The sequence below is a fragment of the Euprymna scolopes genome, chromosome 5 (genome assembly GCF_053919585.1).
Source record: "Euprymna scolopes isolate OS-2025 chromosome 5, ASM5391958v1, whole genome shotgun sequence".
Classification (NCBI taxonomy): Eukaryota; Metazoa; Mollusca; class Cephalopoda; order Sepiida; family Sepiolidae; genus Euprymna; species Euprymna scolopes.
The window spans coordinates 168073265-168098625 of record NC_136486.1 but is presented as its reverse complement, the minus strand read 5'-3'; the positions used below and the strand labels follow the sequence as shown (position 1 = coordinate 168098625).

At 34.6% G+C, this 25361-nt stretch overlaps 2 protein-coding genes across 4 annotated transcripts in view; one reads left to right on the top strand and one right to left on the bottom strand.

Annotated features, from left to right (window-relative positions):
• LOC145277034 (uncharacterized) overlaps positions 1–25361 on the top strand; it is a 297662-nt gene that overhangs the window by 3308 nt on the left and 268993 nt on the right. The window lies entirely within an intron of this gene.
• Positions 1–25361, bottom strand: part of LOC145277035 (peroxisomal leader peptide-processing protease-like) — a 214181-nt gene that overhangs the window by 132382 nt on the left and 56438 nt on the right. Inside the window, exon 1 of one of the 3 annotated variants that reach the window (XM_080128663.1) lies at positions 16686–16977. The exons of 1 other annotated variant lie outside the window; for it this stretch is intronic. The gene's annotated coding sequence lies outside the window, so the exon portion shown is untranslated. Of the gene's footprint in view, positions 1–4800; positions 5634–16685; positions 16978–25361 lie in introns of those variants that run through there. One more of the 3 variants, XM_080128661.1, reaches the window with a different exon arrangement.

Below are 25361 nucleotides of genomic sequence, written 5' to 3'. Positions count from 1 at the left end.
ACTGAAACCATAGGAAATAAAGAATGAAGACAATAGAGGGAATTAAGGAGAATAAAAAACTTAGGATATAAAGTCGTAATTGTGTGCATTTATATGTCCGGCTAAAAGTCAGAAACTACATGATACACTTACAAACCTTCATCGGATTCACTGTACCTTCAACCTGGTTCAGTTTATGGTAAAAAAAAAAAAAAAGATACTGAACTGAATTTGAGTAATTTTATAAAATCACCTCCCCTTTTCCAGTAAATCTTTCATGGTTTAGGGTTGGTGACTGTGATATTTATGATGTAATATCAGTCACCATCATGTTTATCCTCCATTACCTTCTATTTTTTTTAAATCATCATTATCACAATTAGAGTAGATGATTATATCTAAGCATGGAGATAAATTAATTGTATACATTTTGAGAGTTTATTATTATTGCTATATACAACTTTCAAAACTTCGCCCTTAGTAAATTAAGAAAAAAAGCTGAGATGAAAGTAAGGGAGTGTACAGGGTTGGGGGTGAATGCGAAGGAGAAAGACATGCCTTAGAATCACCACCAATAAATCATTTTTCATTGTTCTTCTTTCCCTTCTTTCTTTTTTTCTTTTCGCTCTTGTGTCTTTTCTTTTTTTCCTTATCTCTTAGCCTCTTCACTGATGTGTGTAGGGATGATAGTGGTGGGCAGGAATATATAAGAGGGCAACATGTTGTTGTACATTTCTGACCACATAAAAAATTCTAGTCAAATTAAAAGCATTTTTATAACTGAATGACCCACCCCCCATTAAATCTGAACAGCCTTTAAAGCATAGATATGTATAATTCGTATTCCACTACTGTTTAAATCTATACACACTATTATGTTAAAAATTTAGAGTGGCCATCACACTCTCTAGTCTTCCATTACCTCTATCCTGACCATTAACCCCCACCCTTTCCGATTCATTCCTATATCTCAACACAGACTCAAATTCGCATCCCTATTGGGTCTTAAACTCTTATTTTTCAGAACATTTGACGGAACCTCCTGATATTAACTTCCTGTGACGACTGACTAGAAAGACCTGATATTTTCATTGCAAACTTTGCTTTCGTATAAGCCGAATCGCCTGAGGAGGTCTCTAGTTATTGGCCGAAACATGCTTATGACTGTATAACAACATAGTATTGCTTATGTAAAAACAAATAAAGAGTATATATATATATATATATATATATATATATATGGTACTCATGCAGAGAGTGATCTGTGCTGAAATAATAACGTTATTATTTAAAAAGCCATTCTTAACATGGGGAGGGGATGGTGCTTTGTACCTATTCTGTACTTTAACTTTACAATTGAATAAAAAAAAACTGTAATTAAACGTGGAAATACGATTTAAAAAATAGCGCGGATCACTCTCTGCATTAACACCATATATATATATATATATATATATATATATATATAAATTACTTATAGTTGTTTCAAAAACAGCCATGAAACTAGATCAAACTATTGGTTTTTCTATCTATTTTTATTTATTTTATTTTACATAAGAGTCACCGCTTATCAAGGCTCGGCCTCTCGAAGGGTTAATGAGTATACAGTAGTCAATGGAGCAATATCGTAGTAATCGTTAGTAGTGGAAATTTAGTAAATTGGATTATTAAAGGGACGGCTAGGTATATTAGAAAGTGGCCATTAAAAATGATGATCAGAACTTTAATAATTCAACTTAGTATTTTTCGAACCTTATAACTACTTGAAAAATGTAATTCAAACCCTAATTTTTTTTTCAATTAAAGGAGCAAAGACCAAATTTAAAAAAAAAAAAAATGACAGATTTAATAGAAAATTATGCAATATTTGTTTTTTTAAAGCGGTTTTCTTTAAAAAAAAAATATAAAGAAAATCAACATATTTTGATTTGCTTATAAATATATGTATATATATAAATGCCAAAAAATCACTTACCTAAAAAAAAAAAAAATACTATTAAATGGGTAGTTCCATTCTTCATTGTTAAGAATTTATCCATATTTATATTTTAAATTCCATGTACTTTTTAAATAAAAGGATTTTTTAAAGCAAGGATCGTAGAAAATCACATTTTCGGAACGTGTTTTGCCCCAAGCTTTAAAGAGCTCCTCCTGCTAATATGAAATTTATCAAATATGGATTCGTCAAAAGGGCATAAATAATGTCTTTTTTATTGCGTATGTTAACCAAAATTATTTTTCGTCCTCCGTAGTTAAAAAGAAACGCACATTCACTTAAAAGTTTTTCCCCTAAAACAAAAATCCAGTTCACCGATTGTTTTTTCTTTTTTTTAAATTCTCTTAATGAAATACACGAGTTTTTGAGTGATATATTTTAATACTTCTTTATCGACTGAATTTTTTTTTTAAATATCTAAAAAAAGAAAACATTAAATGAAATAGAAAAATTTGCCGTCAGCGTCCGGTATTTACTTGACAGAGTACAAAATAGACTTTGTGGCTTAGTGGGGGATGCCCTTTTCTCTACCCTGCAACCTCTCTCCCACAGAAGAGACGTTGCGAGCCTATCCTTGTTTTATCGTTATTTCCATGGCAGGTGCTCGTCTGAACTCCAATCTCTGGTCCCCCCTCGCCAATCTTTCACGAAAAACACCCGTCTAGCTGAATCCACTGTGAAAAATTTCCCCCACTCTTTATCTGTGCCTAAATCAAAACGCGGATTCCATGAACAAAGCTTCTTTCTTAGAACTGCACGCCTGTGGAACTCTGTTCCATCTGCCTGCTTCCCACTGGACTACAACTTGGATGTCTTCAAGTCCAATGTTAACAAGTTCCTGATGAACCGCCCCCTTAAGTAAACACTTCATCAAATCTCCACACTAACGTAATGTACTTGCAATAACCCTTATCCCTGAGTGGCTTCCGGGCCTTGATAAGTGGTGATCACTGTGTAAAAAATAAAATTAAAAAAAACAAAAAAAATACGATATAAGCATAACATGAGCTTTCATTAAAAAAAAAATCAACGTGGTTTTTAAAAAAAATAGGTTTTACACTTTGGACTTTACAGGTAAATTTCCAAAAAAATATTCTTTTTTTTGTTTGTTTTAAATTAGAATATTTTCTTTATTGATCTTTTATCTTCAATTTGTGATATATAAAACTTTGTTACATAAATTAATTATTAAAATTTTAATAGACATTTCAAAATGGGGGGGTGAATTAAAAAAAACCGTTTGTCTAAAATATTATCTTTGGTTTATTAGAAAGAGCATAAAATTACACATTGACCCTGAAAATATCGTGAAAATTGAACCAATAGAAAAAGTTTGATAGATTTTTAAAGTTTAAAAATTGAAAAATATTTAACTCGTAAAATTCAATTGATTTCATTACGTAAAAAAATGGCTGCATGAAGGCACGCCGGCATTTTGTAAACACTGTTTTTTAAAGAATAAAAAATAATATTTTTATTTTTTTTTAAACAATTTTAATAGTTTATTTTGGAAGTATATTCCATACAGAAAATAAACAACCCACTTTAAAAAGATAAATTACGAGTTTTTTATATTTTATTCGCAGTTTTCTGTTAGGGGTGTCAAAAATTCCTCCAAATTTCTGATATTCCTAGGGGATGGTTCATCAAGAACTTGTTTACGTTGGACTTGAAGACGACCATATTATTGTCAGCTGAAAAACAGGCAAACGGAGGAGAGTTCCACAAGCGTGCAGTTCTAAGAAAGAAGCTTTGTTCATGAAATCGACAAAGAGTGGGGGAGGATATTGATAGTGGTTTCTGTAGACGAGTGATTTCCGTAAGAGTTTGGCAATGGCAGGGGGGGGGGCATAGATTGGAGCTCAGACGAGCACTTGCCATGAAAATAACGATAGAGCAGAGAGAAAAATGTGATACTATTTTTAACTGTATTTGTTTATCTATACCCTCCTCCGGCAACGTCGGGTGGTTCTAGTTATAAATTTATTGTATTTGGATTTAACATAAATAAAATAGCTATCATTGTTATAGTAGATGTTTGGTGTTCGTGAAAAATGCGTTTGTTAGGCTTGGCCACGACCGGTCGTGACTTAGCCAAATGAGGGAGACGGTATTCACTCACAAGTTAGCTTCTTTTTTTTTTTTCTTTTTTGGGTTTGTACTGCACACATAGATTCGAAAAAGTTGTCCAAAAAACAAATATATAACAAATGAATGTTATCAAAGGAAAGATAAGTTACATTTCTACCTAACTGGATATATTTTTCGTGTTTTTATTCAATGTAACATGTTTATTCAGCTCGAAAAACATACATTGTTTACTGATGTATTGGAAAATTCAAGATGGCGCCCGACTCTCTCTTTAACACGGTAAGTTCGGGGAAAGGTGTTATAAATAATAAACTAGACAAAATACTATTAAAACTCCACCGAATATATGTCAATCTATGTCACGGTAATATATATTGAGTGAGTTTCTAACAGTATTTTGTCTACTTTTATATTTATAGCACCTTTCCCAAACTTACCGTGTTAAAGAGAGAGTCGGGCGCCATTTTGAATTTTCCAATACATGATCGGTAAACACAGTATGTTTTTCGAGCTGAATAAACATGTTACATTAAATAAAAACACTGAAAACATATCCAGTTAGGTAGAAAAATAACTTACCTTGCCTTTGATAACAGTTATTTGTTATATATTTGTTTTTTTGACAACTTTTTCGAATCTATGTGTAGTGTACTACTGTACAGTAATACGAACTCGAATATTGATCGACTGAGTTGAACGAACAACAATTAAAAAATAAATAAAAATAAACTTACAGTCACGGAATCTTAGCTATTTCCTCGTGGCTTGTCCAGAAGAGAAAGAAAGGAGAAACGCGTATACTGAACAAGTGCTTCTTTACTTTCGCTCATTGCATCTTTTCAATAGTGGTGTTTATATAGATGATCACTCATGGCTGCAAGTATTAGCTCGATAAAATCTGATTACAAGTTACAACAGTTGAAAAGCGACCACGCAAAATTAAACTCGGGTTCCTGATACGGAAAACGGAAAAATAAATACGGATTTAATGAGATTACATTATTTACTAATATATTTACATTGTTGTATTGTAGTTCTTTTTAATTGTTGTTGCTTTTTATTTTTGTTGTGCGGACAGTTTAGTTGTTTGGTACTTATGCAGAGAAGGTACCGTGCTATTTTTTTAAAATAGTATTTTCAAGTTAAATTAAAGTTTTACGTCATCGTCTGTTTATTAAATTGTTAGGTGAAAGTACCCTCCCCATGTTAAAAATGGGTTTCTAAATAATGTCATTATTTTAGTGTGAGTACCACCATTTGTTTTTGTAAATTACATATTGTAAATTATTTTGTTTCAACGTGGTTTGTTGTCAGCGTGTTTTGGGCCGAGGAAATTCGGTTATCTTTATGATTCAAGTTTCCACTTCACTTCCTGTTGCCCCTGCCCCTCTGCATGTTAAAAATGGCTTTTTTTTTCTTTTTTTTTTTTTTAAATAATAACATTAAAAGCCTTACTTAAATGTAGAGGCGACAACTCCTTTATTTATCCTGTACTTTTACCTAACAATTTAATAAACAAAAGGGCTATTTTGACCGAGAGCGTTCGAAAAATAAATAAATACCACCTGGTAAATCAAAATTGTGAAATATGAAACGTCGGGCATATGAAACGAAACAGAATCGTTCATTTAACTGGAAGTTGAATAAAAATAATAAAATAAATGAATATAAACTCGACTGTTTTTTTTTTCCAACTATTACGAACAAAGAAGTGATAAAAAAAGCAAATAACAAATGTTATCAAAGGCCAGATAAGTTACTCTTCTACCAATCTGAATAAGTTTTTAGTGTTTTTTTTTTTTTTTTTACTCACTTTATGGTCAACAAATGGTCGTTACTGAACACATAGGTAATTTTTTTTTTCGAGGGGGGGGGGGGGGTAATTGTATACTTTACCGCCGAAACTGTCGTTGAAATCTAAGGGAGAAATCAATATTTTAAACTATGACCGAAAAGCATGAAATAAATAACAAAATTAAACTGGATAATGATTTTTCGGTTTCATTTAAATTAATTTGGGGTTTGTTTTACTGTACACATAAATTCGAAAAAGTTGTCACAAAATAAATGTAGAACAAATAAATGTTATCAAAGGCAAAATAAGTTACTTTTCTATCTAACTGGATATGTTTTTAGTGTTTTTATTCAATGTAACATTTTATTCAGCTCGAAAAACAGTGTTTACCGATGTATGTATTGGAAAATTTAAAATGGCGGCCGACTCTCTCTTTGAGACGGTAAGTTTGGGAAAATGAGTTGTAAATAAAAATTTAAAAAAAAACAGACAAAATACTGTTAGAACCCCGGAAACCCGCCGAATATATGTCAGCCTATATCACGGTAACATATATTGAGAGAGTTTCTAACAGTATTTTGTCCGTTTTTTTTTTTTTATTATTATTTAGAACTCATTTTCACAAACTTACCGGCTCAAAGAGAGAGTCGGTCGCCATTTTAAATTTTCCAATACATCGGTAAACATTGTATGTTTTTCGAGCTGAATAAACATGTTACATTAAATATAAACACTAAAAACATATCCAGTTAGGTAAAAAAAAGTAACCTATCTTGCCTTTGATAACATTTATTTGTTCTATATTTATTTTGTGACAACTTTTTCGAATCTATGTGTAAGTAAAACAAACCCATATGCACATACATTTCATGAAAAACTTTCCCGTTTTCATTAATTAAATCGAAACATGTCTAATTAAACAATTACGGATATATGTTCTATTTTACTTTCTTTATTTACTTTTGTTCATAGTTCTTTCCGGAAGTAATTAATATATAGTTTAATATTTTTTGTTATTTATTTCTAACTTCGGCCAAAGTTTAAAATACTCATTTATCCCTTGGATTTGAACGACAGGTGCGCAAAATGGCGTCTCCAGTTTCGGCGATAAACTTTAGAAGCACCCTTTTTTTTTTTTTTTTTTTTTTTTTTTACTTAAATCTGTCTGGTTTTCCGACTAAAATAAATAAATAAAATCAATTGTTTTTCTTTTTTTATTATCGAAATATTTTGCATTCAACGAGAAGTTGAATAAAACATAAAACATTGAAGACGAAAAGGGAGTTGTGACTAAATTCGTTCGTTTGTTTAATTTAAATTTAAATTCTTGTGAAATAGCATTTATTTTATTTTTTTATTTTTTTTTAGTTTTTCTATGGGTAACATTTATTCAAAAAAGTAGTTTACAATTTACAACGACAAAAAAAAAAAAATAACAACAACAAAAACTTTTTCTCTCAAGTTCCCCTGAGCTATGTTCATGTTCCGTTCATTCTCCTCTAGGATCCTCAGACCACTCCGTCGTATCAGTTGATAAAAACGAAATGTAATAAGTCCCCAGACGTACCCCTCCACCGTACTGTATACCGATACTCTATGGCTGACTGGGATAACTTCCGTACATTCATATCTGATTTACCTCTGCACTCCATGTTTAAAAAGTATCAGATCTGACCGAATAGTTAATTGTAGGCATAGACCGATTCATACCATCTAAAAAATTCCAACAAAAACCTAACAGCCAGCCATGGTTCTCCCCAGAATGTGCTGCTGCTATCGCGCACAGAAATCACTTTTTCCATAACTACCAACGTAATAGATGCACTGAGACTAAAGCTGCTTTCAGGACTGCCAGCAACCACTGTAAAAGAGTAATAAAAAATGCAAGAGAGCTATATGCCCAGTCTGTTAAATCCAAGGTAGCTGATCAGCGGCTTGGTTCCGACCAGTTTTGGTAAATAACAAATAGGATCCTGAACAGAAGTGTGCGTTCTATCCCAACCATTATCAATCGACCAGAGGTCATCTCGTCGGCATCAGACAAGGCCAAACTATTTGCCAAGAACTTTGCAGCTAATTCTACCCTATGCGACGAAGGCCATCAACTCCCCATATTTCCTCCTATAACACAGAACACGCTAGGTAACATACAAATATCCGTGCATGAGGTCGCCAAGCTAATCAAGAACCTTGATTCCAGTAAAGCAACTGGCCCTGACGGCATCCCAATTATAGTGTTAAAAAAGCTTCAACCAGAACTTGCTCCCGTACTTACGAAACTGTTTAAGCGCTGCCTTAAGAAGTGCTTTCCGACTCTCTGGAAAACCTCATCAGTTTGCCCTGTATTTAAGAATTCAGGTGATAAGTCATCTCCCTCTCAGTACAGACCAATAAGTCTCCTGTGTGTCATGAGTAAGTTGTTGGAATCCATATTAAATAGAGGAATAGTCAACCACCTCAGCAGAAACAACCTTCTTAGTGATGCACAATATGGTTTCTGTTCTGCAAGATCTACCGCAGATGTGATAACGGTTATATCTCACAGGATTAGTGAATCTCTTGACAAAGGCTTCCTTTCTAGGGCAATTGCTCTTGACATATCAAAGGCCTTCGACAAGGTATGACATAAGGGTCTACTTCACAAGATTTCCAGCTACGGTATAACTGGAAATGTTTTCTCAATCATTAAATCATTTCTCTCCGATAGGCTCATAAGAGTAGTGGTCGATGGACAAAAATCAGAGGCCTGCAGTATTAATGCTGGAGTCCCTCAAGGGTCAATCCTGGGCCCAACTCTCTTCCTGATCTACATCAATGACCTCCCTAAACACATACTCAAATCATTCGTTGACATCTATGCTGATGACACGACCATCTACGGCAACACATCAAAGGCTGTAAATGACAAAGTTCTCTCTGATTCTCTCTCCTCTGATCTCGAGAGCGTGGTTCAGTGGGGGAAGATGTGGCTGGTTACCTTTAATGCATCTAAAACCAAACTCGTATCCTTACATCATCAACGCTCTGATCCCCATCTGGCATCAATTGGTATGGATGGCTCTCGTCTGAGAGAGGCCCCGTGTTTTGACAAGCTTCTGGGTTTGACCTTTACTCCTGATCTGAAATGGAACACGTACATCAAATCTGTTGCCAAGGTCGCTGGAAAGATGGTGGGATCCTTCTACCGCTCCAGAAGATATCTCACTACTGATGCAATTCTCTATCTACATAAAAGCCAAGTACGTCCAAGGATGGAATACTGCTGCCATATCTGGGCAGGAGCTGCTAAAAACAGCCTATCCTGCCTTGACAGAATACAAAATAGACTTCGTAGCTTAGTGGGGGATGTCCTTTTCTCTACCCTGCAACCTCTCTCCCACAGAAGAGACGTTGCGAGCATATCCTTGTTTTATCGTTATTTCCATGGCAGGTGCTCGTCTGAACTCCAATCTCTGATCCCCCCTCACCAATCTTTCACGAAAAACACCCGTCTAGCTGAATCCACTGTGAAAAATTTCCCCCACTCTTTATCTGTGCCTAAATCAAAACGCGGATTCCATGAACAAAGCTTCCTTCTTAGAACTGCACACCTGTGGAACTGTTCCATCTGCCTGCTTCCCACCTGACTACAACTTGGATGTCTTCAAGTCTAACGTTAACAAATTCCTAATGAACCGCCCCCTTAATTAAACACTTCATCAAATCTCCACACTAACGTAATGTACTTGCAATAACCCTTATCCCTGAATGACTTCCGGGCCTTGATAAGTAGTGACCACCGTGTGGAAAAAAACAGTCGATTTTATTCATTTATTTTATTATTTTTATTCAAATTCCAGTTAAATGAACGATTCTCTTTCAATAGCCGCAACACGTTTCGTTTCATATTTCGTAATTTTAATTTACCAGGTGATTTCGGCCATTAATTCTTTTTCAAACGCTATTGGTCAAAATAGCCAGATTTTTTGATCCCTCGATTTATTGTTTTCAACAGCGTCCGTTAGTCGGGATGATTGCCAGAAAACCGTCCATTAGTTTTTCCTGAAATTTTGCCATGAATTGTATTTCATTAAATAGATGTGCACAGTATAAAAAAAAAAAAATTTTTGCAAAAATTCCCGTTGTGTCACCAGGGGCTTAGAAGTCTAAGATGCCCCAAAATGGCCAAAAAATTACACTTTTGCCCCATAACTTGATCCATCCATTAGATTTTCCTAAAACTTGGCCAAAATGTGGAGCCCATTGTTCTTAATATAAATCCAGTATGGATGACCCTGGCAAAATTCTGGTTCACGCCCCCGAGGACTTTCAGTGCTAAAAATGCCCTTCTTGTGGCTCTTTTTTCATATTTCTCAACAAAAACATGGTGACTATATAGTGGTTTTTCATGGTGGTCAACTCAAATATACATGTGTTAAGGCCTAAAACTGCACCGTTATCCATTTACACTGGGATTCGGCGTCCCCAGGGGCTCAAAAGAGGTAAAAAATGTCTCAAAAATGGCCAAAAATGACACTTTTTGCCCCATAACTTTTTTAAAATTACATTTTCACCTTAAACAAGGCACATTGCCACTTCGATGTACTATCATGAACCTAAGTTGCAGGAGTACTATGTAAGGAGTTTAGCAGCAAGATGTCTGTTCACATTACACTCGAACTTCTGCATGTCAGTACAGTTGGGGAAGCAGGAAACCAGAAGAGAATTCCGAAGTATTGCAGTCCTGGGGAAGAAGCTATTAGAGTTAAAGGCATTCTTACATCTAGGGATCTCAACTATGTAGGGGTGGGAACTTCGCTGCTTGTCAGGTTTGTCGGGGGTACTTTCGCCAAGGGGGTACAAGGGCTTGTAGTTCGTCAGAGCATCCACCATTAAAATACTTGTAAAACAGGCAGAGGGATGCAACATTTCGTCGGTGGGACAGGGCTGAAGCTTAGATGACAGTTCAGGACCTATTAGGTTGGCGACTCTCTTTTGGACCCTGTCCAGGAGCGAGAGACTAGTAGCAGATGCACCAGCCCAAATGTGACAGCAGTACTCCATACATGGGTGAATGGTGGCTTTGTAGAGGTACAGGATACTTTCAGGCGTAAGTAACTTTCTAGCACGATAGAGAGAGCCTACCTTCTTTGCATCAGCCTTAGCCATGATCTCGATGTATCTATTCCAACTCATGTTTCCTGTGAACATTAAGCCAAGGAGCTTGAATGAAGTGCTCTCAGGTAAAGTATCTCTAGCCAAAGCTATTGGTGGATGGTAAGGTTTCACGTAATTATTAAAGGAAACAAGCTGTGTCTTGGCAGCATTGTTATCATCCATTTTTAACCCCATTCTACTATGGACTGATGGTCCTCCTCTAGGGTTTCGGCCATTACCTTAGATATGTGCTCATTAGTTTTCCCCACGTGCCTGCTATAGAGCGTGGTGTTGTCGGCAAATATACCCATCTCAGAGACAATTTTATCAGTCATTTCTGAATATCAGAAATAATAAAGGTCCAAGGATCAATCCATGAGGTACACCCGCATTTATATCAAATTCTTTTGGGCGTACACCTATCGAGGACAACCTGGATTCGTCTCTCATTTAAGAAGGATCTAATTATGCTAAGCATCTATCTAGTAATACCATACAATTTTATTTTCATAGACTATCGTGCCATACCCTGTCAAAAGCCTTAGATATATCGAGGGCTACTGCCCTCCCCTCCCCTGTCTTATCCAAAGCTTTTGATCCATCCATTAAATTTTTCTGAAACTTGGCCAAAATGTGGACATCATTGTTCTTAATATAAATTCAGTATGGGTGACTCTGGCGAAATTCTGGTTTGCATCCATATGGGACTTTTAGGGCTAAAACAAAACATGCGTTTTTGGGGCTTTTGTTTCATATTACTCAAAAACTTGATATTTGTCTGTTGTGAGAAATTAATCTCACAAACTCAATACTTCCTGGCTGAGGCAAAAATAATTCCACAATTCTAAAACCATACCTTTAAACTCAAATTGTATTCAGTTATAACATCAAAGAAAGGTTATTGGTCCGGGTACAGTCCTTGCAAAATGGTGGGTCAGTTTTGCCTCCCAAATTGGGAGCCAATAGTTAACTCCTTTTGTTGGAGCGGTAGCGTGGTTTTCCTTTGAAAAAGGTCCATGATAATTCATGGTGTTCTTGGCAAGAGTCCTGGTGCCTTTAATTAGGCATAAATCTTGGGACCCTAATTAAATTGAGAAAAGTTCAAACATTTAGGTGATATAAACATGATGAAAATGTTCAAATGACGCCATACTCTAATTAGGATATCTTCGGCACAATATAAAGGTGTCTTTGCTTGTAGAGATTTCAAGTCCTTTTTCACCAAACATTTAGGTGATTTAAACATGAAGAAATTGTTGCAGCTCCATTCTTGATAAGGTATTCTTCTCACAGCCGACTTTTGGTGAGTCTCGCTCTTGCTGGAAGTTTTTGTAGACTGAAAAACAAAATGGATGTTTACAAAAAAGCACCAAGTAATTATCTTGGTCCATACAAATTAACCAATCACAGGCTGCCTACAAGAAATGTGCATAGGCGGCTTAAAACATGCAAATGGCATTGTAACTGGAATTTCTCACACTATAGTGGTTTTCTATGATGCTGAATTCAAACATATGTGTCTTAATGCGTGAAACTGCACCATTTGTCCATTTTTACTGCGATTCGGCATTCCCAGGAGATTAAAAAGGGGGTCACAAATTCCCTCAAATTGGAAAAATTACATTTTTTACACCATAACTTTTGCCCCATCCATTAGATTTTTCTGAAACTTGGCGAAAATGTGAAGGCAACGTTGACCCTTTTCATGCTTCTCACATCATTTCTTCACTATTTTTTGTGGTGTCATCTCACATGCAGTACTAGAGGAGGACCATGTATGCGTGGCTTGTTAACTTTTGTTCACCCCAAACAAATCGCATAGGGTTACTGTGGTAGGGATCAGATTTATAGGGGAAGCAGTCTGAGTGATGAATTAGCATATTTGTTCACGTTACATTTAAATTTCCACATGTTGGTACTATTGTTAAACGGGGAGGAAGGAAATTAAAAAAGCAAGCGATTTCAGAAAAGTTATGAAAGTAGATTACAAAACAAAATTAAATAAAGGTAATTTGAGTAAAATAATAATAATAATAAGACAATGTAAATAAATCAGTGTTATTGCTTATTAGTCTTCCGTTTAAGGAACTCGAGTTTAATTTTATGTAGTCGCCTTTCGGTTGTTTGGAACGGAACGCGTTTATCGGATCTTACCAAACTGACACGGGCAACCACGGGCTGATCTATGTAAACAGAAATTTTTTTCTTTGTTGTTGTTCACTATCTTTATAACCGAAACTTAAAATTAATAATGGAATTGGAAGAAATGAGTTTCATATTTTTCTGACGAGCAAGACGACTCGATTTTTCAACACTTGAAAAGGATTGACGTCGTGAAAAAATGGGAATTTTTTCTTTTTTAGTTTAACTGCAACTGAACATTCACCATTACGGGTATGCTGAAAACGAATGTCGCATTTAAACTTGGGGCGGACAAGTAGTTTTCTGGATATTAAGACCTTTATTAGTCAATGCAATCCCTTATATTTTCACTATCGGCCATGTTTTTCCCCCTCAACTGAATAAGTTTTAATGCGCATGACGCATGAGTGTTACACTAAATTAATACATTGGAAAGAAAATGACTTAATATCCAGAAAATTCTCCTGCCTGCCCCAAATTTAAATGTGATATTCATTCTCGTCATTTTAAAGGTGAGTGTAGAGCTGCAATTAAACTAAAAAAAAAAAAAATTACCAAAAAGAAAAATGTAAAAGAAAATGTTGATTGACGTCATAACATTATTTTAAAAATATTTTACAGTGAAAAATGTTCACACTTGAAGTAAAAGACGCAAGGCAAAGTCATAAACTCATGGCGTGAGTTGAAAAAATTCTGTGTAGGTATTAATTTTTTTTTTTTTGTTGTTAAATATTATTACATTGGAAATCATTTCTAGTTAAAATCTATTAAAACATACGCATTTTGTATTGAGAAATAGATACTTTGAGTTTGTACACAGATTCAAAAACATTGTCAAACAAATATATAACAAATATTATCAAAAGCAAAATAAGTTACTTTTCTACCTAACTCGCTTAATATGTTACTGTGACATGGGCTGACATATATTCGGTGAGTTTCTAACAGTATTTTGTATAATTTCGTATTCTTAACTCATTTTCTCAAACTTACCCTGTTCAAAAGAGAGTCGGGCGCCATTTTAGATTTTCCAATACATCGGTAGCGGTATCAGAATTTTTGTAGGAATTTTTGACACCCCTAACACGAAACTGCGAATACAATATAAAAATCTCGGAATTTCTCTGTTAAAAGTGGGTTATTTATTTTCTTTATGGATTATACTTCCAAAATAAACTATTACAGTTGTTTTAAAAGTAATAGAAATATTTATTTTTTTTTTAAAACAGTAATGAATTTTCCGAACTCAATATTTTTCAATCTTTAAACTTTAAAAATCTATCAAAATTTTTCTATTGATTCTATTTTTACGATATTTTCAGGGTCAGTGTGAAATTTTATGTTCTTTCCAATAAATCGAATATAATATTTTAGACAAACGTTTTTTTTTTTAAATTCACGACCCCCCCCCCCCCCATCCCAATTTTTAAGTGTCTATTAAAAAGTAAATACTTAATTTAGTACCTGGAAAGTAAATAATTAATTTACTCACAAATTGAAGAGAAAAGGTCAATACATAATATATTCAAATTTAAAAAAAAAAAGACATCGTGTTCTTTTAGAATTTTACCTGTAAAGTTTGAAGTTTAAAACCTTTTTTTTAAACCACGTTATTTGTTTTTTCTTTTTTTTTTTTTTAATGGAACCTTGGTCCTTGCTCCTTTAATTGAAAAAAAAAATTAGGGCTTGAATTACATTTTTCGAGGAGTTATAAGCTTGGAAAGACAGGGGGTCGAATAATTCACGCCTCCCATTTTGTAAATGTCTAATAATAATTAATTTAGACTCGCTTAAGTACATAATTATTTACTCACAAATTGAAGAGAAAAGGTCAATACATAATATATTCAAATTTAAAACAAAAAGAACATATTGTTCTCGTAGAATTTTACCTGTAAAGTCCGAAGTTTAAAACCTTTTTAAAAAAAAAAAAAACACTTTTTTTTTTTTTTTTTTTTTTTTTTTTTTTTTTTAATGAAATCTTGGTCCTTGCTCCTTTAATTGAAAAAAAAAATTAGGGCTTGAATTGCATTTTTCGAGGAGTTATAAGCTTGGAAAGATGGGGTGGAATTATTCGCTATTTGCACAAAATTTCTGACACCGCTAATACATCGGTAAACAGTAAACACTGTCTTTCGAGCTGAATAAACATGTTATTGTTACATTAAATAAAAACACTAAAAAAGTATCCAGTTAAATAGAAAAGTAACTTATCTTGCCTTTGATAACATTTATTTGTTATATATTTGTTTTTTGACAACTTTTTCGCATCGATGTGTATAGTAATTACAAAACCGACGACACTTTAAATATGCAAACATTAAAATAATAAATAACGATACTCATGCACTTATTGATCCGTGCTAAAATAATGGGGTTTGTATTACTGTACACATAGATTCGAAAAAATTGTCAAAAAACAAATATATAACAAATAAATGTTATCAAAGGCAAGATAAGTTACTTTTCTACGTAACTGGATATATTTTTCGTGTTTTTATTCAATGTAACATGCTTATTCAGCTCGAAAAACATACAGTGTTTACCGATGTATTGGATGGCGCCTCCGCCTGGCGCCTCGCCTGACGCCTCACTCCCTCTTTAACACGGTAAGTTTGGGAAAAGGTGTTATAAATAAAAAAAATATACAAAATACTATTAAAAACCCGCCGAATAGTTTTTTATTTATAACACATTTTCCGAAACTTACCGTGTTAAAGAGGGAGTCAGACGCCATCTTGAATTTTCCAATACATCGGTAAACACTGTATGGTTTTCGAGCTGAATAAACATGTTACATTGAATAAAAACACGAAAAATATATCCAGTTTGGTAGAAAAGTAACTTATCTTGCCTTTGATAACATTTATTATATATTTGTTTTTTGACAACTTTTTCGAATCTATGTGTAATACAAACCCAAATAATGTTATTTAAAAAGCCATTCTTAACATGGGGAGGGGATTGTGTTTTGTACCTATTCTGTACTATAACAATTGAATAAAAAAAAAACAACATATAATTAAACTTGGAAATACGATTTAAAAAATAGCGCGGATCAGTAAGTACATCAGTAGCACCTAAATAACAAATTACACACTTTGGCCGTCGCATTTGAAATTATGGCTTGTTGATGTAAAAAGCGAAACGCCGAGATCTGAAAATGAACCGGAAAAGAAACAAGCACTTTCTTCATTATTCTAGATAATGGCACCTTACAGGAATTCATAAGCTCGTGGAACACCTATGACAAACATTTCATGCGTTCGCGTTTCAAATTTTCCCTCGTTGCGTTTTCTGTTTTGGACACGGCATTTCTATTTTTACATCAACAATCCATAAGCCTAAAGGCGACTGTTATAGTTGATAACTTGTTATTCATTAACTAGTGTTTACATTGTTAAAAATGTGTATTTCTTGGATTTTTACTCGAAATGATTCCTCGTGTCATAATATTAAAAAAAAAAAAAAAAGTAATCCTTACACAATTTCTCTCGCAATCACGCTGACTTCGCCAGACTCGAAATACGTGACAAATAAACTTACCATATAAAAGATTTGCGCGAAGTAAAAAAAAATAAATAAATTCAGAAGGTTAAAAGTACAAAAATAATATTTCGTTTTGGTTATTCTTTACGCTTACTGGCGGTATTTTTTGCTTATCAAATTGTTAGGTGAAAGTACAGAATAGATAAAGGAAGACCCTTCCCTCCCTCATATTAAGAAAGTTTTTTCTATATAAAAAAAAGTAAATAACATGAGGAGGGACTACATGTGCAATTATTGTTGCAAAACAATTTTTTTGGTTTCATTTGAAGAGCACATAACAGGGGGAGACAATGCAATTTCAGTCAGAACCGGTAAGATTAAAGTAATACAAAATAAAACATTACTTATCTGAACATTTATTGAATTAAAATAATTTTGGGGGAATTCTTTTTTGGCACGCCAGCTCGCCAAAAAGTACGCCTAGCGCCAAATTTTAATCCGTGATAAAAACAATTTTCTACAGAAAAAAACCCAAACTTATTTTTACATTTTTATCTCATGAACAAACATAAAATAATATATTTAAAACCGCGTTTATTATTTTTAATATCCAACAACGGAGTTGACGTCAATGTTTTCGATTTTAAAACAAAACTAATTTTTGATAAATCTGTTTGGCGTACTCATGAATTATTTTTTTAAGAATAAAATTGAATAAAGTTTATTTTTACAAGAATGTTTAGACATTTACCTAGCGAATAAACATAAAATATATATATGAAAAACCGCATTTATTATTTAAAAAAAAAAAAAAATCAAATTATACACCAGGTATGAAGTTGGCTTCTTTTTTTTCTTCTTAAACGAAAGTGACTTTGTTTGATAAAATTGTGTTTGGCGTATTCGTGAATTATTTTTTCTAAAGAATAAAACTGATTAAAGTTTATTTTTACAAGAATGTTTAGACATTTACCTAGCGAATAAGCATAAAAATATATATGAAAAACCGCGTTTATTATTTTTAAAAAATCAAAATTATACACCGGGTATGAAGTTGGCTTCTTTTTTTTTTTCTTAAACGAAAGTGACTTTGTGTTTCCTCTTCAAAGTCTATCGAGTCCTAATAGAGAAACTTAGGAGTTGATCCTAGCAACGTGAGTGATGTCAGTTCTGACTAGTGGGAAAGGAAAATATAGTAAATGCTGTGTGATCCCTTTTTATAATCTTTGGTTGTATACACAGCTTGCCTCAAAGATGGCCTCTAATTGGACAAGTTAGAAAGGAAGTTAAATGCTTGCACCAATCAGTGGCGAGCTGTGAAATCAAGCATAGATTCAAAATTGTAATAGCAGCTGTCGTTGCTAGTTTTTGTTGTTAGTGTTCTTGAGCATTATCTATGATAATGCTTTTGATTGGCATTTATTTCCTTGATATCTTTCTATAAAGAATTCTTTCTAGAAGGATATTGAATACTTATGGAAGGGACTACATGAAAGTTGGCAATGTTCTTAAGTGAAAGTGTTTCTGTGGAATGAACTGGTTCGAATTATGCATACCCAGATTGTCAGCCCATGTTGTTAATTACTGGGCCACTGTCGCCTTCCTGCTATTGTAGTTGTTATCACTGATGCTGCTACTAAGACTAGTCTTAGTGAGGCTGGTCACAAGATCCACTAATCAGTCTCCTTGGCATATCTATTTTGATCAAACCTTTAAAGTGATATGGTACCGTACAATCACGTTTACACACCAGTTTTTGCCAGATCACCGAAGTTAAGCAATGTTGAGCCTGGCCAGTACCAGATGGGTGACCATTTTGGAAGGCTAGGTGCTGTATTTACTTTCTAGGAAGGTTGGATGTAGGGCGAGCACCCTCACCCTGTAAAAAGAATTCTTCGCTACAAAAGCATCTACAAAGTTGTAGATGGCCTATGCCCCTTCAGGGGCTCAAGGGCTATGAATTTAAAGTGATACCTCCAGACCCTTTCGAATTTGAAGAACAGACAGAGCCTCTAGGTACCCATGAAGAAAGATGTCCTCTCTTCTGCCTCTGTCACCTAGATGCCAAGCAAAGCTATCATCACTTGTAGATATACTGCCACAAGAAAACTTTCAGTAACCGAATATTATTATTTTTTTTTATTTCTTTCTTCACTGTTTTAAACTTCTGGCAACTTACACTCAACAGTGTGGATCGTTTAAATATATAATTTGTTGTATAAAGAAGGGCCTTATTTTCCTTTCTTTAATGACCCCTTTGTTAAAGATTATTATAGGTGTTTATACGGCATAACCATGTTGACACACCTGTTCCTGCCAGATAAACAAAGTTAAACAATGATGAGCTTGGCCAGTACCAAATGGGTAACCATTTGAGAATGCTAGGTGCTATATGTACTGCACCAGGACATGGAAATTTCTGGGTTGGTATCTAGGGTGGTTGGTTCTACACAAAGATTTTACCGCTATAAACAAATCATCTGTGTGGATTTCCAACAACTTAGTTGCTGTGGAAGATCTCATATATTGAAATTACTGGGAGTATTCATCATAAAAGTTGATCTTACAGTTGGTGTCAAGATTAGCTCCTATAATGTTATTTGTTTAATAAAATATTCAAAACCTAATTTTACATGCAGCATCGGATATTCCCAAATGGTCACCGAATACTGAGCAGGCTCAACAATTTTCTTAGAACCAAATCTTACTGTAAACCTAAGTTGTTATTATATTCTCTGTGAGTGTAGACAGTTTTAACCAGTTCTGACTTTTGGCTACGATCAAAATGTATCTGTTCAGCTGTTCTGCCAAGCATTATGCTCTTATTTTGAAGACGGTGAAAGGTTTATTATCTTTTGTTTCCTATTTTTTGGAGACAATAGGTCTGTCACTTGCAGTCTCATCTTTGCAAGAATGCTGATTTTTCGTGGTCAGACCAGAGTGGGGAGCTGATTTCCTACAATAGACTCATCTTGTGTCTAACCTTTTCATTGTGGAAGACAGATTAAAAATTCTTCAACACATTACCTGTTGTTTGAGGCTTCCTTATTCATGAAGAAGTGACCATACAGATGTTTCTCTCCAATTCAGAGTGCTCCTTTATGAGGAGCTGATTTTCCCCACATTAAAAACTGACCTTGTGTATAACTTTATCTTTGTGAGTATGAAGACTGAGAGTTTTTGTGAGTTGAATGGTGAGAGGTAACCATCTTGTTGAATCTGTACTCATCTGTCTACAGATCAACTCACGTGTGCAATTTTAGTCGCAAAGGAGACAAAGACAAAGAATAGGAAATAACTCCAACTCACATATTCTTTATAGCAGCACCATTTATTTCCTCTACAACGTTTTCCATGAGTCTCATTAAATCTCAAACATTATCTCGTCTCGTGAACCACATCTCTCTCAAGATCTCAAACGTTATCTCATCTCCCTCGTGATCATTCTCTTTTTATAGTCCTTTTTTCCTCACCAGTGACGTTTGTGCATCTGTGCTATGTTACAAGTGAGCTGGCTTGAAATAAAGAAAATTCGATCACCAGGTTCATATAAAATACCAGCATCACATCTACAATTAAATCAACTTTATTCAACAGTTTTATTAACACAGAAACAAAAACATAAAAATATAAGGCAAGTTAGTTCAACAGGCGTGTTTTAGAGTTTAGGTTGGTCTAGAGTCTGCTTCTGCTTTCTATCAATGGTGATGAGAGGAAATGTCATGTCTGTCTGCATTGACATCTCGACTTGATCCGAATCAATCTACACACAAACTGGATTGAACAAAAATAGCTAAACATCATGACTGCAGAAGTGTAACCACCAGATGTATTTCGATCTGTTATGTGGCCGTTGCACTTAATCCGTGTTTGTTACAGTTCAAACTTCTCTTCGACTCCCACACTGTCTGGCACACTCGAAAAGGAACAAATAAAATTAAATAAATCCTGGTCGGAATTTTTTCCTTTTTGAACAAAAGCATTTATTACTGTTACTCTCCTTTTTCAACACCACTTAAAAAGTCTCTCACTGCCACATGTCCATTTAGCCTGACCTACGTTTCTCTTCCTCTAACCACATGCCAGCCACAACCGGCTCATTGTCGTCTTCAACTTTACACGTCCATTTTCTTAGTCGCGCACTTTCTTCTTCAACCAAGTGGTGCATTTCTTCTCCTTTTTTCCTTGTTCTTCTTGCACACACTTCCTAATTTGCATATGTGTTTTTTTCAGCTACTACTGCTGCTAATTTCTTTGCAAGCCAGTCATCCTTCGCTGCTGCTGATACTTTCCCTCATGCTCACATGCACTATGTTACAGTGTAAAACTCTCCCGGTCACCGGCCACTAGAGATGACCTCTGACCCCGTCGAAGTCGCAATAGTCGTGATCGTCCTTCTCCAGGTAGTTCTTTACAAGATTCTTCCACATCACAGGCCTCGTCGTCGGTTTAAGATGCCAGCGTCTGCTGAAAATTAATTAGCTTCTTATGCAGGCAAAAAGAAAACACACGCAGAGGGTTCTAGTCTACAAAAGTTAATTCATGGAATTTACAAGTGTCTTACATATGTACAATTATTCAGTTCGATCTCGTTACACCAGAAAACAGTCCGGAATCTTATTCTTTGTTCTCTATAGTGGTGACGGTGGATGAAGCAGGGTTGGCGTTTCTCTGGGGTAATATTCTCTCTTGAGATTCGGTTCCAGTCTGCTAATTTTGACGCGGGTATTTGCTTATATATCGAGGGAAGGGTTGGTTGGGGGTAAGCGACTAGACCAATCATCGATCAGCACTATATTCTGAGGAAGTCCCGATGCCTTGCATGGTATGAGAACCTGTGATCACAGCTCAATCTCATTCACATGCTCACAGGGGTTGACTGTTTGACCCCGTCCAATCTCACACTCAAAAGCCAGACGTCAGGTTTCGCCAAGCCAAGAGCGAAATTATATTTCGTTCTAACTTTCCAAATGACATCTCTTGTCATTTTTCTAATACAATAAAATTATACGTCTGCTTTACAAAAACACAATTTTCATCCTTTCAGCTAGGTCACCAGCCGCTGCCCGGGCACCTAATAATGCTTAACAGACAATACCAGCATAATTTCCCGGCCTTACTCAATGTTTCGGGGGTCTCAATCTCCCCCAATGGGGAGCTCTATCGCTCCCTGAGGCGATCATGCCATAACAGATCTTTGTAATGAAAGATGAAAACAAGAGATTCTTTATTGGTTGTAGTAGCACATGAAAACAAACTGAAAAAAAAGAGGGTAAATAAGTATTCAGTTTGATCCAAAATGTCGGCACAAGTGCACTTTAACTTACTGGAAGTATTTTTTTTGTTTTCATTTTCGGAAGAGTGATACTAATGGTCCTTATATACAGGTGTTCTCGAACATTCCAGCCTGTTTGGTGTATCACTACGCGTTGAATGCAACATAGTTCCTTTGTTCCATGTGTGCAATGTTGCAATCAAATTGCAACATTGTGTGCTTGTGCGCTCTGAATTATGTGGACGTTGAAACAGTGATTGCTATGAAAGTGTCTCTGCTGAAGTTTTGTTCCAACTGTTTGTAGCGGTCGCTATACCCCCAAAAGTCCTGATTTTTTTCCGATTCTGATTAGTCATCCCAATACTATCATTTATTCTTTCATTTTGCGTTAGGAGCAAAGTATAGTATCAGTTCTGGTCTGATACTCCACTTTTTCTGTCCGTGCTGATTGAAGCAGAACTCTTTCTAAACTGAGGCAATTTTCATTTTTGTACCAATCCGGTGTGCCGCCTTTTGGAGAGATAGATTTTCACCATATTAAAAACCGACCTTTTGCCCAACTCTATCTTCGTGGGGAGACAAGTAAACATGGACATGTCTGTTATTGTTTTATTAATATCTTTAAAACTACATAATGTTTTGTAAATTTGAAGGCAGACATCTGTTGTGGTGCTGTAATAGGAGAAATGACGGTGACGCGTCGAAAACGATGATAAGGCGACATACATGTCCGATTACAACATCACATTTTGCAGTAACAGAACTTAATGCTTTTTTTTTAATGTGAAATTAAGGAAAGAATGGAATTTCAGCTCTAATTATTTTTATTTTTTAAGTAAAAATATTAGACATTTTATTTTGAAAATCTAGCGGAGGAGAAAGACATATTTAAATACTTTTATGATGAAATACAACAAATACATTTAAAAGTTAAGCCTCTTATTTTCCTTGACCGAAAAAATATGGTAACGGATTTAGGTCAATAGTTTCTTTTTTGATTTCTTTTTGTCTAATGTCATTGATGTAAACATTTTTTTTTAGTTTCCGATGGTAAATGGAGAAAACGTTCTTATTATCACTGACCTTTATTTTGTGATTTTTATTATTATTATTATTATTATTATTTTTATTATTATTATTATTATTATTATTATTATTATTACTTGCTTGCTTGCTTGCTTACTTAGCTCCTCACGAGGACAAAATTAGACACAAGGTCGATTTATAGTATGGGGGAAAATCCAGATTTATAAAGGTGTGACACTCTAGATTGAGAACAAAAATATCTGTTTGGTACTCTCAACACTCCCTAAAGAATAGGAAAGTCTCACACGATAGCTAATAAATTCCTATTCCCTCGGAAGGGAGGCAATAATGCTTAGGAGGATTGACTCTTCAGACTAATCAGATACTAAACTTTGAAAAATTTATTTGTAAAAAAATAAAATTTTTACACGTTAGGCATTGTGCTTAAGAAGTATGTGGGGGGGAGCTCTTATTCTTTCTTTTCCTCACTTGAAGAGTTTCTGCTCATTTGCACAGGCACCTGTTGATTCGTTTGTCAATCACTTTCATGCCAGTAATCACCACAATACCACATTTACTCTATGAACTACCCTATTAAATTTTTAATTTTTTTAATTATATTTTCATCCCAAACAAAGCACAGTGCCACTTTGATGTAGAGGGCTACTATCTGGGACATAACTGCAGGGACACTATGTAGGGAGTTGAGCAGCAAGATCCCTCCATGGTTTAAAATCAATTTTATTCAATAAAAAATATTTACAATTTCATAAAAATAATGAGGAGTGTGATAATAAAAGCCACCCAAACAAATAAAAACACAGAAACCTAATAAATTTTGGGACGGATTAGTAAAATTCTCTTAACTCATTCAAGGCTTAGAGATTATAACAGTAAAAAATAAATGTTTTTTTTTTTTGTGGAGAAATATCCTTGCTAGGCAATTTGATTACACACTGCCCAATCAGCTTGTAAGACGCATTGATTTCATCTGTTCCATGAAGAACTACTTCAACGCCTTCGGGAATAAAGATTGGTCAATAGAGAAAATCCTGGAGCAACAAGAAAAGACGCCCCTTCTCTCTTCTGTCCTTGTTCACAGGAACTTAAATCATCAACTATCTTTGTGTGGAGATAATTGCTCACAAACTTTTCTGGGTTCCAACAAACTTTCTACTTGTTATATTCTTCACTTACAAATTGTGTAACTTTCTTCCATCTATATCAAATTATATGAGTAACTAGTAGTTCAGCCCGATTTTGCTCGGGCCTTGTGTACTGTTCATAACTTTATGTGCATATATATATATATATATATATATATATATATATATATATATATTAAAAAGTCCGAGTTATGTCCAGGTAACCTACATCTAAAATTTCAAGTGCTTAGACCCAAAATTGGCAGAGGAGTTTGGTAGAGTCTGCAAATGTCAATTCTTTCAACTTTGATCTCTTAACAGCCAAATTTTCGCCCAAAAACTGATTAAAAAGCTTGCTGCATGTCTGAATACCCTTTAGGTAAAATTTCAAATGTTTAGACTCAAAATTCAAATCGTTGAACTCTGAAACCTAGACAGTCAAATTTCTGTCCGAAAATCGATTAAAAAGATTTTCCCAAATCTCAATACCTCTTATGTCAAATCTCGAGTCTGAAGACTGACAGAGTAATTTGGTAGGACAATGTACACACACAGACACATAATTTCACTTTTATAGATATATAGATTAAATAAATGTTTTCATGAGATGAAGAAAGCTGGTATGAGAATCATTGAGTTCTTTTCTTTGGTGAGTTCTCTGCCTCCAGCAAACGGTTTACTGGGTATAAGCAAGGTTTCTGGGGCTCTGTTTGTGGTATGGCTAGCTTGAGAATTTTCTCAATTTAACAGAAATGTAAAATATATATTTTAAAAGTACAAAGCTTGTTTAGAAGTTTTAAAGTTCTTGAATAAGAAGTAGACAAAAGCGTAAGAAAGTTAGTTTCAAAGTTCCGTTGTGCATACGTGTGTGTGTATGCGTGTGTTTACTTTCTGGATGGTTTTATTCACTGGAGATATAGTAGAAGGCTTAAAAGAAATTCAGTGTGGCACATTCCAGTCTTCTAGGATTTGCATTTTTGATGTTGGGAGTCAAGGTGCATTGCATTGCAGGTGACCCTGTAAGAACTGTTCACCAAGCTATTGTTTTATAGTCTTATTTAATTTCACACAGGGTTGCTAGTTTTGGAGTTTGAAACGATTTTTATAGGTTGAAAAATATTTTCAATTTACATATTCCTGTGAAAACTTCTTGCTTTTTGGATTGACAAAGAAAGCAAATCCCAATGAAGCAGAGAAAGAAAAAGGGTAACAATTAAAGCCATTTGTTTTTTAGCTTTTGTCCAAATTGCATCTCAAATGTTAAAATATCCGATGCCAAAAATACCA